Here is an 11,208-nt window from a genome sequence, read left to right as displayed (position 1 = left end):
TGTGGGTGAACTTAAACTTTCCATACTCCCGAAGAAGGGGGTGATGGCAGTCATAATTACTCCCAAATGGGTGTTCTGTCACTACATCATCAACACCTCAAGACCAAGGCCCCATCTTGCTTTTTTTCTGGTATCTTTAAGAACATCTGGGCTTCCCTGGTGGCGCAGTGGTTGAGAGTCCGCCTGCCGATGCAGGGGACATGGGTTCGTGCCCCGGTCCGGGAAGATCCCACATGCCGCGGAGCGGCTGGGCCCGTGAGCCATGGCCGCTGAGCCTGTGCGTCCAGAGCCTGTGCTCTGCAACGGGGGAGGCCACAACAGTGAGAGGCCCGCGTACCACAAAAAAAAATAATAATAATAATAAAAAAAAAAAAAGAAAAGAACATCTAACAGGGGACTTCCCTGGTGACGCAGTGGTTGGGAGTCCTCCTGCCGATGCAGGGGACACAGGTTCGTGCCCCGGTCTGGGAAGATCCCACATGCCGCGGAGCGGCTGGGCCCGTGAGCCATGGCCGCTGAGCCTGTGTGTCCCGAGCCTGTGCTCTGCAACTGGAGAGGCCACAAAAGTGAGAGGCCCGCGTACCGCCAAAAAAAAAAAAAAAAAAAAGGACATCTAACAGAGTGGGTGCTTCTGGCCTGCTGGTAGGCCTGATTAAGTACAGAGATTTAATTTGGGCCATGGTATCCCCAGTATGCTTTTTTCGGGTATGGTGGTTAAGAATTTGGGATTTGGGGCTTGGCAGTCAGACTGCCTGGATTAGAATGCTAGCTGGCTGTGTGACTTTGGGAAAGTTTGTTAACCTCTCTGAGCTTCAGCCTCTCATCTGTTAAATAAGCTGTTAGAATGAGTCAATGAGATATGTACCTGAAGTGCTTAGCATTCAAGAAAATGACAGCCATTATTACTATTATTAACTAGTGACTGACAGAGCCGGGACTTACCCAGGCTTGTCTGGCTCCAGAGTCCCCACCATTGCCCATTTTGGGAACTCAGCGTGACTTCTACTGGATTGCTCTCCACCACAGGGTGGAAGTCATAATGATGGAGGACAAGCAGCCTCTTGCTGTAAGAGCCACACTGGTCGCTGGTTGTTGCTAAATCCCTTCCACAGATGGCTGGGCACATATGCCACCCATCAACTCACGACCGAGAACCCCCATCCTCCCACCCCAGTTGATGATCCAGAAATCTAGGGAATGTCCTTGCCTCTTTGGGGGGAAATGGTAGCTTTCCAGGGTCCTTTAGGTCTCTCTCTCCCCCAGGGCTTGTCAAAGGCCCATGGTGTAAGGACAGGAGCTCAAGGAGAGAAGACCACTTTAAGGTTCTGCTTAGCTCTCTGCCTCCCCAGATGGGCAGGTGCCCATGGTCTCTCAGATGCGGAAGCAAGGTTGCCAGTTATCCATCAGTATTAATCCCCTAGGACTGCTGTAATGTAGTACCCAAAGCTAGATGGCTTAAAGGAGAAATTTACTGTCTCACAGTTCTGGAGGCTAGAGTCCAGCACTGAGGTGCTGGCAGAGCCATGGTGATGACTCCAGGGGAGAACCCTTTCCTGCCTCTTTGAGCTTCTGCCATTTGCCAGCACTCCCTGGCCTCCTTTGCCTTGTAAATGAACCACTTCTGTCACATGACATCTTCTCCCTGGGTGTCCTCATGTGGTCTTTCCTCTGTGCATATCTGGACATGTGTCCAAATTTCCCTTTTTTTTTTTTTTTTTTTCTGCAGTACGCGGGCCTCTCACTGTCGCGGCCCCTCCCTTTGCGGAGCACAGGCTCCGGACACGCAGGCCCAGTGGCCACGGCTCACGGGCCCAGCCGCTCCGCGGCACGCGGGATCATCTTGAACCGGGGCACGAACCCGCGTCCCCTGCATCGGCAGGTGGACTCTCAACCACTGCGCCACCAGGGAAGCCCCAAATTTCCCATTTTTACAAGGACATCAGTGCTATTGGATCAGGGCCCACCCCAAAGACCCATTTTAACTGAATTACCTCTGTAAAGCCCCTGTTTCCAAATAAGGTCACATCCTGTGGTACTGGAGGTTAAGACTTCAGCATATCTTTTTTTGGGGGAGATTCAATTCAACTCATAACACCATCTGTGATGGTTAATTGTGTGTGTCAACTTGGTTAGGCCATGGTACCCAGATATCTGATCCAACATTATTCTAGATGTTTCTATGAAGTTATTTTTCCAGATGAGATTAACACTGAAATCAGGAGATTTTGAGTAAAGCAGGTTACCCTCCATCTGATCAGCTGAAGCCTTAATAGAAACAGACTGATCTCCCTGGAAGAAGAAGGTATTCTGCCAGCAGACCACCTCTGGACTCCAGCTGAAATCCTTCCCTGGATCTCCAGCCTTCTAGCCTACCCTGCAGATTTTGGACTGGCTGAGCCTCCACAATCATGTGAGTGAATTTCTTAAAACAAATTCTCTCTCTCTCTCTCTCTCTTGCACACCCAGTCCATATAGATATAGACATAGATAGAAATATATTTATACATGGTTTCTTTCTTCGAAGAGCCCTGACTAATGCACCATCCAAGGGTCCCCGTCCCCAGACCCCTTCCTCCTTAGGCCTCAGGATCTTGGCAGGGCTAGCAATGCCTCACCTAGACAGAGCTGAATACCTGAGACTGCCTTTCAACCCACTTCATTGTAAACAAACTATCAATCACCCACTGAACAAGCATTTCTGAGCCTTCAATCTTTATTATTCCCTTGACAAAGGAAGGTTGAACAGTTCAGTCTCAGTGTGAATTGCTGTAAGAGATGATGGGGAGGACTTCCCTGGTGGCGCAGTGGTTGAGAGTCCGCCTGCTGATGCAGGGGACACGGGTTCGTGCCCCGGTCCGGGAAGATCCAACATGCCGCGGAGTGGCTGGGCCCGTGAGCCATGGCCGCTGAGCCTGCGTGTCCGGAGCCTGTGCTCTGCAGTGGGAGAAGCCACAGCAGTGAGAGGCCCCGCATACCGCAAAAAAAAAAAAAGGATTGAGATCCACTCCGCTGTAAAGCAATTATACTCCAATAAAGATGCTAAAAAAAAAAAAAAGATTGAGATCCACAAAAGTGAAACCTAACTGTCCTTTAAAAAAAAAAAAAAGAGATGATGGGGAAGAAGGGAGAAGAAATTCCTTTGCTTCACAAGTTAATACAGTTCTAGAAGCTGCTGTTCTGTACAAGGAGTTAGAGCAGAATCACTCTTTTAAAACAATGCATGAAATGTTAAAGTCTGTTACATGGTTCATGGTCTGGTGACCTATTGCTGTATAACAAACCATTGAGAGGCTTAAAATTGTAACTCTTTTATTTGTTCAGGACTCTGAGGGTCAGCAGTTTGTGCTGGGCTCAATGAGGAGGTCATCTGGAGTCCCTGAGGCAGCTTCTGTCACCCGGCAGCATGACTGCGTTCAGGCTGCTGTAACAAAAATGTCATAGACTTTGTGGCTTAAACAACAGAAATGTGTTCCTCACCATTCTGAAGTCTAGGAAGTCCAAGATTAAGGTACCAGATGATTCAGTTCCTGGTGAGGACTCTCTAACTGGTTTGCAGGGGATGTCATCTCCCTGTGTCCTCTCATGTTAGAGACAGAGACCATCTCTCTCATGTCTCTTCTTATACGGTTATTAATCCCATTCATGAGGGCTCCACCCTCATGACCTAATTACCTTCCAAAGGTCACACCTTCAAATACCATCGCATTGGGGATTATGGCTTCAACATGTGAATTTGGAGGGACACAACTCCATAGCACTGGGACTAGATGGTCCAAGATGACCTCACTCACACATCTGACAATTGGTACTGGCTGTTGGCTGTACAATCGAAGTTCTCATCTTCAAGATGGCTAGCTGGGTCTTCCTTACCTGGTGGTCCTGGGCTCTAAGAAGGTGAGAGCAGAAGCTGCAAAGCCCTTTAAGGCCTAGGCTCAGGAGTCACCAAAACATCATTTCCATCGTATTCCTTTGGTCAAAGCAAGTTACAAAGCCTTCCTACGTTCAGGGCAAGGAGGAATAGACCCCACCATTCAATAGGAGATGGTTCAAAGTGACATTGCAAAGGGATGTGCATGCACTGATGTGAGGATTTATTGCAACCAATTTTGCAAACAATCTACAATGTTCACTGAGCAAATTAAGCTAGTGAATGTAAAGGACAAGTTCTTTCTGGAGGTGACAGCATGATACTGATCAGAGCCAGGGATCAGAGGGCCATCTCGGACATGCGAGGGCATGGCTATTTATTATGCCATTTGATTGAGAACCCGGCAGGGAAGGTTTCTGGACTCTGCCTGATTCAAAGTCTAGTCTATAAATTTTTTTCCTGTGAAATTAGATATTTGCCTCATCTCTGTTACAGCACAGCCAGAGGCATCTGGTTGGGTCAGCTAATGTATGTTCTTAGATTTTCCTTGGCAGAAATTAATTTTTTTTCTTAAGAATTTTTTTTTCTTTCTCCAAGGCTGAGTCTTTGGGTTAATACCAGGGATCCACAATTCATAAATTTGCTCCTCGTGGTTCATTGTTTCAAAATGAGACTTTTAATAGATTCCAAAGACTTAATAAGAGTGCTGCCTAGTCACATAATGAAGTTACGGTGCACATGGCTGACAGGTAGTAATTTATTATTATCCTTGTCCCTGATAAGAGTCGTGCCATGCACAGTGAGTACCTAATAAATATTAGCTATAACAACGTAAGCAATGGAAAAAGTTTGTCCCTTTGTGTTTCAACCAACCATTCACAATGCATTCTTCCATTACCATGGTGTCTATTTTCCGTTAATTTTATCAGTTATATGTAGAGAGGAACCAGAGCTGTGTGTCTTTATTACTGTTAGCTTAAATGTCCTAATTTATCCTGTCGCCGTGTTTCACTTAGCATAACAAGTCACAATATTTTTCTGTCCCTGCAGTGAAAGACTGCAGTAAGTTGATCTTGCTAACAAGAGATAATTATTAGCTTCCTCAGGAATGTTACTGTATATGCATTGCTAAGCATTCCAGGACGATTAATATTTCTGTGAATTTTGGACAAGATGAGGTAGCAGCACAGAGCAATAGGGCTGTCTGAATATTCTTCCTTTCTCCATTTGCCTCTCCATCACTGGTAATTTGTTAATGCTGCTTGTGTTTCGTCTGCAGTCATGCCGAGAATTAATGCACCCCTACTGACTAATACACCCAGTTCCAAAGAGAGAATGAGGCAAGTCAGAACCTTGGACGATCCCGGCAGTCACAAGATTTGCATTCAAGAGCAACTTCTTCGCAGGGTGATGCTTTTCTGAAAAGTTGGCCGTGAAATGGCAGTTTAAAATCATGGTTCATTGATGTTCAACGGTTTCTTCCTCAGATGAGCAGAGCTATTCTGGCACTTGGAATTGCACACTTTTTTGGCTTTTTTTTCTTATTTGTTTGTTTTTGTTGTTGTTGGGAGCAGACAGGGAAGGCAAGGGGATTTAAAATTCAGCAGAGGACCACTGAGAGTTAGAGACCGGTAGGACTGGGAAATCTTTGATTGTCAAGCTCAGGGTCCAAAAGAAATGGAAACCTTCTGAAATATCTGGGCCTAGTCATCCCTTGATTATATTAGACACCCTAACCAGACTGCATATGTGTGTGTGTATTGAAGACATTGCATCCTTTTAATACATTTCCAGTGAATTCTTCTATCTAGGAAAACTTTAGATAAACCACAAGTAGGCAATGTTGACATATCAACTTGAAATGGGAATTTGGCTCTCACTAGTAAACTTTTATGAACTATCTAGTTCAATCATGCATCGGTTCATTTAGTCAATCAACAAATAGTTATTGAAAGTCTCATGTGGGCCAGATGCATGGTGGGCTTTGGGAATACTGGAGGGGTTTGCATTCTAGAGGAGGAGAAAGACAAGCAGGCAGGCAGTTCCAATATGAGGGGATTTATGGGAGGGGTCAGCCCAGAGGGCTGTGTAGACACACACAGATGTCTCAGGCCCGATACAGGCAGGTCTGGGTGGGTCCATCTGGAGGAAGTGACCTCTCAGGTGAGGCAGAAGGTGTGATGAGAAGTGAGGCAGGAGGGATAAACAGCACCAGGTCTGTGGGATTTAGACCCATGTGATGGAGTTTGGCCAATGGGAGGCATGGACAGTTTGTTGTTGTTGTTGTTGTTGTTTTTGCGGTATGCGGGCCTCTCACTGTTGTGGCCTCTCCCGTTGCGGAACACAGGCTCCGGATGCGCAGGCCCAGCGGCCACGGCTCACAGGCCCAGCCACTCCGTGGCCTGTGGGATCTTCCCGGACCGGGACACACCTGTGTCCCCTGCATCGGCAGGTGGACTCTCAACCACTGTGCCACCAGGGAAGCTTGGCATGGACAGTTTTAAGAAAAGAAGTGACAAGATCAGGCTGAGGTTCTGAAGACTATTCTGCTTGCAGTGGGGAGGGTGGCGTAGAGAGGTGTCCTAGGCTGGGATGCCAAAGAGCTGAGCCTGAGACTGGCTTTCTGGGCAAGCAGCTTCTTGGGGGGAGTGCTTTCAGGTGAAACCCGACAAGATGTGCAGGAAGCACGAATAGGGCAGGCGGAGATGTGGTCTAGCCCCAGCCTGATCCCATGGGGAGCTCTGGGACGTGAGGGCCTTGTGCCCCGTTATCAGGCCGTCCTGGCTGTGGTCTGTCCCCAGAGGGGAGACAAAACCTCCCAGGCATTTCCAGGTGAAAATGCCTGGTGCTTTTCTCCCAGGGCAAGTCTCAGGAGAAGGGAGCAGCTGTGAGCTATTAGCAGCTCCCGGTCGGGGGACAGGGGTAGGGCACCAAGAGCACCTACTCCCAGAGGGAAGGAAGAGCCAGAGAGGGGGTCTTGACTTCTTCCAAGGGGGTAGATTTCAGCTTGTCGTTGCTGGAAAGGAAAGGGCAAATTGGTTCCTCTAATGGAAAATGCATTAGGCTTTCTAGAAGGAGCTGCTAAGCGAGGGGTGAGAACAGTGAGAGATTACCAGTGGTTTGTCTAAGAGCAAGACCAGAGAAGTGTATCATCAACTAGGAAGAAAAGAGACCCACAGTCCAGAATTAATCAGAGGTAGGGGGAGTGGGATTTGAGTAGCATTGCGGTACATGTCGGGCAAGGCAGTGACGGGGCTATGCCAACATTCTAAAAATAAATAATTCTCTCCTGTTTCTATCCGAGGTGCTCAAGGTAATTTGCAAACATTTACAGGCAAGTTTTCACCAGGCTGAACTGAAGGCAAAGCTCCCGTTGACTTCACAGGGAGCTCCCGGGGGGACAGGCAACAAGGTGAGGCTTCGGTTCTGGGTAATTAAGACTTACAGCACCCTTGTTAATGATGAAATCCCTGTGCGCGTCATTGAAATGCAGTAGGCTCCGAAGCCCTATGACCCCTCGCCGGCTGTGGCCATCAGAAGCCTACTGGAGCCATCATTAATTTTGCTCTCCTTCACTTTCTGAAATCAAAGGAGGACATCACTTTGATTAAGAGGAACAGTCACGTTACAGACAATCAGTGGAGTCAGCCTGCGTTGGTCAGTGTCCTTAGAGCCACTTACTGATGGTGGGGTTGATGCTCCCAAGGGGAATGTGAGTTCTGCGAGATAAGCTGAGAGCCCACTGTCACCTTCTGAGCAGGCAAAATTCTCCCCAGACCCCATCTGCACTGCTTCCTTAGTTTATTATTTTCTGTTTCCCTTCCTATCGCCATCTCTGAGACACAAAGGTGCTCATTGGTGGTCAAGCCTGGATAAGAAGAAATGTCTCTAGAACACTTCAACACCCTCCTCTGGATCAGGGTGGAGGAGGGATGGGTAAATGAATGAGCAGGTGTCTGTGGAGCTTCACCTCATGCAGGGTGCTGTGCTGGTAGCTAGGAAAGATACAAAGAATTCTGGAACACAATCCTGACCCTCAAAGAGCCTACAGTTTTGCAGAAGGGGTACATGTCTACCAGCCAGGGTTAGCAGCACAGCTTTAGAGGCAGACAACTTGGTTTTGAATCCTGGCTCTGCCACATGGGCTGTGTGACCTTAGGCAAGTTATACAACCTCTAAAGCCTCAGTTTTCTCCTCTGTAAGATGGGGATAACAATAATACCTACCTCGCAGGGTCCTTGTGAGGAATAAACATATTAACAAAAGGACTTAAACCATGATCATTACTCAATAAATGTGAGCAAAGCAACAGACACTTGTAGAGTATTCAGTGTGCTGAGCTTTTTATGCTCTATCTCATCTAATCTGCAAACAGCATGTGAGATGAGTACCATTGTTATCCCCATTCTACCAACAAGGAAGTGGAGGCTCAGAGAAGTTAAGTGACTTGTACAAAGCTACAAAGCTAGGAAGTGATGGAGGTGGGATTTGTACCCAGAGCCAAGGGTTCCTATCAGAAAATCCATGAGGGCTTTAGGTATGCAGAGAATGAAGAGCTCCCTGGGAACTGGGGCAGTCAAGGAAGGTTTCTGCTGAGTCTCGCATTTGCATGGAAGAGGTTCATTTATTTATTCAGCCAATATTTGTTGAACACATAATATGACTGGGCCCAGAGCTGGGGATCTCTTGAGTAATGCATGGTTTCTATTCACAGTTTAAAGGGGAGGAAGTACACCATCAAATGCTACAACAGCAAGGAGGGGGATCTGTAAAGGGTGCCTCTGAGCAGGACCTTGACGGGGGAGAGGGATGGAAAGACATGGAAGAAGGGAGCGGAACAGGAAAGAATTCCTAAGGAGGTGAAGGCTTATGGCACAGTATGAGCAAAGGCTCAGAGGGATGAAACAGCTCAAGGAACCCCAAGTATTTACATGGCTGAAGCCAAGGGTGAATGTGGATAGGAAGATAAGAAATAATTACAATAGCCAACATCCTTTGAATACTCATAGTGTGTTAAGTACTTTGCACTATCTCTTATTCTTTCCCTGAAGTATTTAGAAGAACTATGGGCCAAATCTAGTCCACCACCTGTTGTTTTTTTTTAGCCCACGAGCTAAGCATGCGTTTTCACAGATGAACATTTGCAAAAGATTTTGATGATAGGGAACCCTAACTTTGAACCTAATTAAGCAAAATACTATCTTTTCCCCCCCAATAGAATTCCATTGTTCTCCGTATTATTAAAATAGAAGATCTATATTATTTTAAAAAGTCCTCAATTATTATTATATTTTGAATTTTGTCAGTAGAATATGTTGTGGAAATTTGTTCTCTCTCTAGTTATATAAGTACCTATATCGTAGCCTTAATTTTGCATCTTCACCTACAAAACCGGAAATACTACCTGAGCCCTTTATGGGAAAAGCCTGCCAACCCCTGTCTTTCCAAATGCCCACGGGGCATCATTCTAACTTAAGGAGGTCTGGGGAAGAAGCAAAGGACCCGAGCCAGAGCAAGGGGAGAAGGAATGGAGAGGCTAAAACTGCCTGGATGCGGAGACAAGCAGGAAGGAGGAGACTCCCCTGGCTATCCTGATGCGTATGGACCTGGGCTCAGGGCTGGGACACAATAGGAGTAAGGCTTGTTTACCAGAAAAGAATTCCTGGCCAGGGGCATTGCATTTCCTGCTTGGATGACTGGGCATACTCCCAACGCTGCAGGAAATGCCAGAGGAAGTGCAGGTCTGGTGGGCTGATGGTGGGACACACAGGTGGAGCTGGAGATGGCTGGGGATAAATATGTGGAGATGTCCAGGAGGAGGGTGGGTCTCAGGAGCCAAAGGTAGAGTTGGGAGTCACTAGCAATGGAGGCTGAAGCCTCAGAGAGTCAGAATCCATGCATTAAGGGAAGAAATTATTTCTTCCGTCAAAAGGAGTTAAAAGGTTCTCAGAATGGGAGCGGGGAGAGAGCACTTACGCATCTTTGAAGCTCTGGGGTGGAGGGGGGTGTGGCCAAGTTCCTGGGTTCAGTGGATCTGGGAAAAGGAATCAAGGCTTTTTTTTTTTTTTTTTTTTTTTTAAAGAAGATGTTGGGGGTAGGAGTTTATTAATTTATTTATTTACTTTTGCTGTGTTGGGTCTTCGTTTCTGTGCGAGGGCTTTCTCTAGTTGTGGCAAGCGGGGGCCACTCTTCATCGAGGTGCATGGGCCTCTCACTATCGCAGCCTCTCTTGTTGCAGAGCACAGGCTCCAGACGTGCAGGCTCAGTAGTTGTGGCTCACGGGCCTAGTTGCTCCGCGCCATGTGGGATCCTCCCAGACCAGGGCTCGAACCCGTGTCCCCTGCATTAGCAGGCAGATTCTCAACCACTGCGCCACCAGGGAAGTCCAAGGCTATTTTTGAAATGGGTTATCCATGTCGGTATATGATATCTCTTCTCTCTCTCTCTCTCTCTCTCTCTCTCTCTCTCTCTCACACACACACACACACACACACACACACACACACACACACACACTCCAAAGGATCATAAAGGATATATTTTTAAAACTCCAGTATGTGCATTAATTTACACAGAATTATCTGATTGCTTCAGAGGCTGTTGACTTGAAGATGTCCAAGTAAGAGCAGAGGGGAAATGCCCAGTGTGATTGAGAACGCAAGGGGAATTTCCTTCCAGTGAACTTTCAGAAAAACAAAAGGAGTAGCAGCCTCTGATTACATAATTCCAACTTGGGAAAGTAAAAATCTTTGATCATCTATTTATGCTCTGCCAAACTCAGAGCCCAGAGGAAATCAGGCAAGCCGAAAAGAAACTGATTTCCACCGCTTTTCCTTTTCCTCTCTCTCGTTTCGTGGCCTCTCTAACCTTGCAGAGCTCGCCTGCGCGGGCTTCAGGCTGCCGTGGCGCTCCAGGCAGGGTGGATTCTTCACTGCAGCCAGAGCGGCTGGTGAGGGAGAGACTGGGATGAAGGGAGAGAGGTGAGGATGCCATCGCCTAACCGGGGGCAGGACCAAGTCAACCTGGTCAGGTGCGGGGATTCTCATAGACCTACTGTTTCCCTAAGAATTTTTGGGGCAAATAAGGGGAAAAATGTGAGGCTGTCTGAAGTTTTACAGGAAGTGAGGGTTTATTGAGGTGTGGGGTGTGCTCAGTCTTCGGAATTTTTGCCTTGGTTTTCCTTGGGGCCAGTCCTGGTCCATAAGGTGCCTGTGTGTAAGTTACGAAAAGATGACCCCCTGCCCCTGGCCCCCCACCCTGGGCAGCCCAAGGCTAGGACTAATGTCAGGGCAGCGTGAATAGCCTCCCACTTGCCCTCTTGGATGAGCCTGGGGGTAGAA

The sequence above is a fragment of the Hyperoodon ampullatus genome, assembly GCF_949752795.1.
Source record: "Hyperoodon ampullatus genome assembly, chromosome: 1".
NCBI lineage: Eukaryota > Metazoa > Chordata > Mammalia > Artiodactyla > Ziphiidae > Hyperoodon > Hyperoodon ampullatus.
This window is presented reverse-complemented; position numbering follows the sequence as displayed.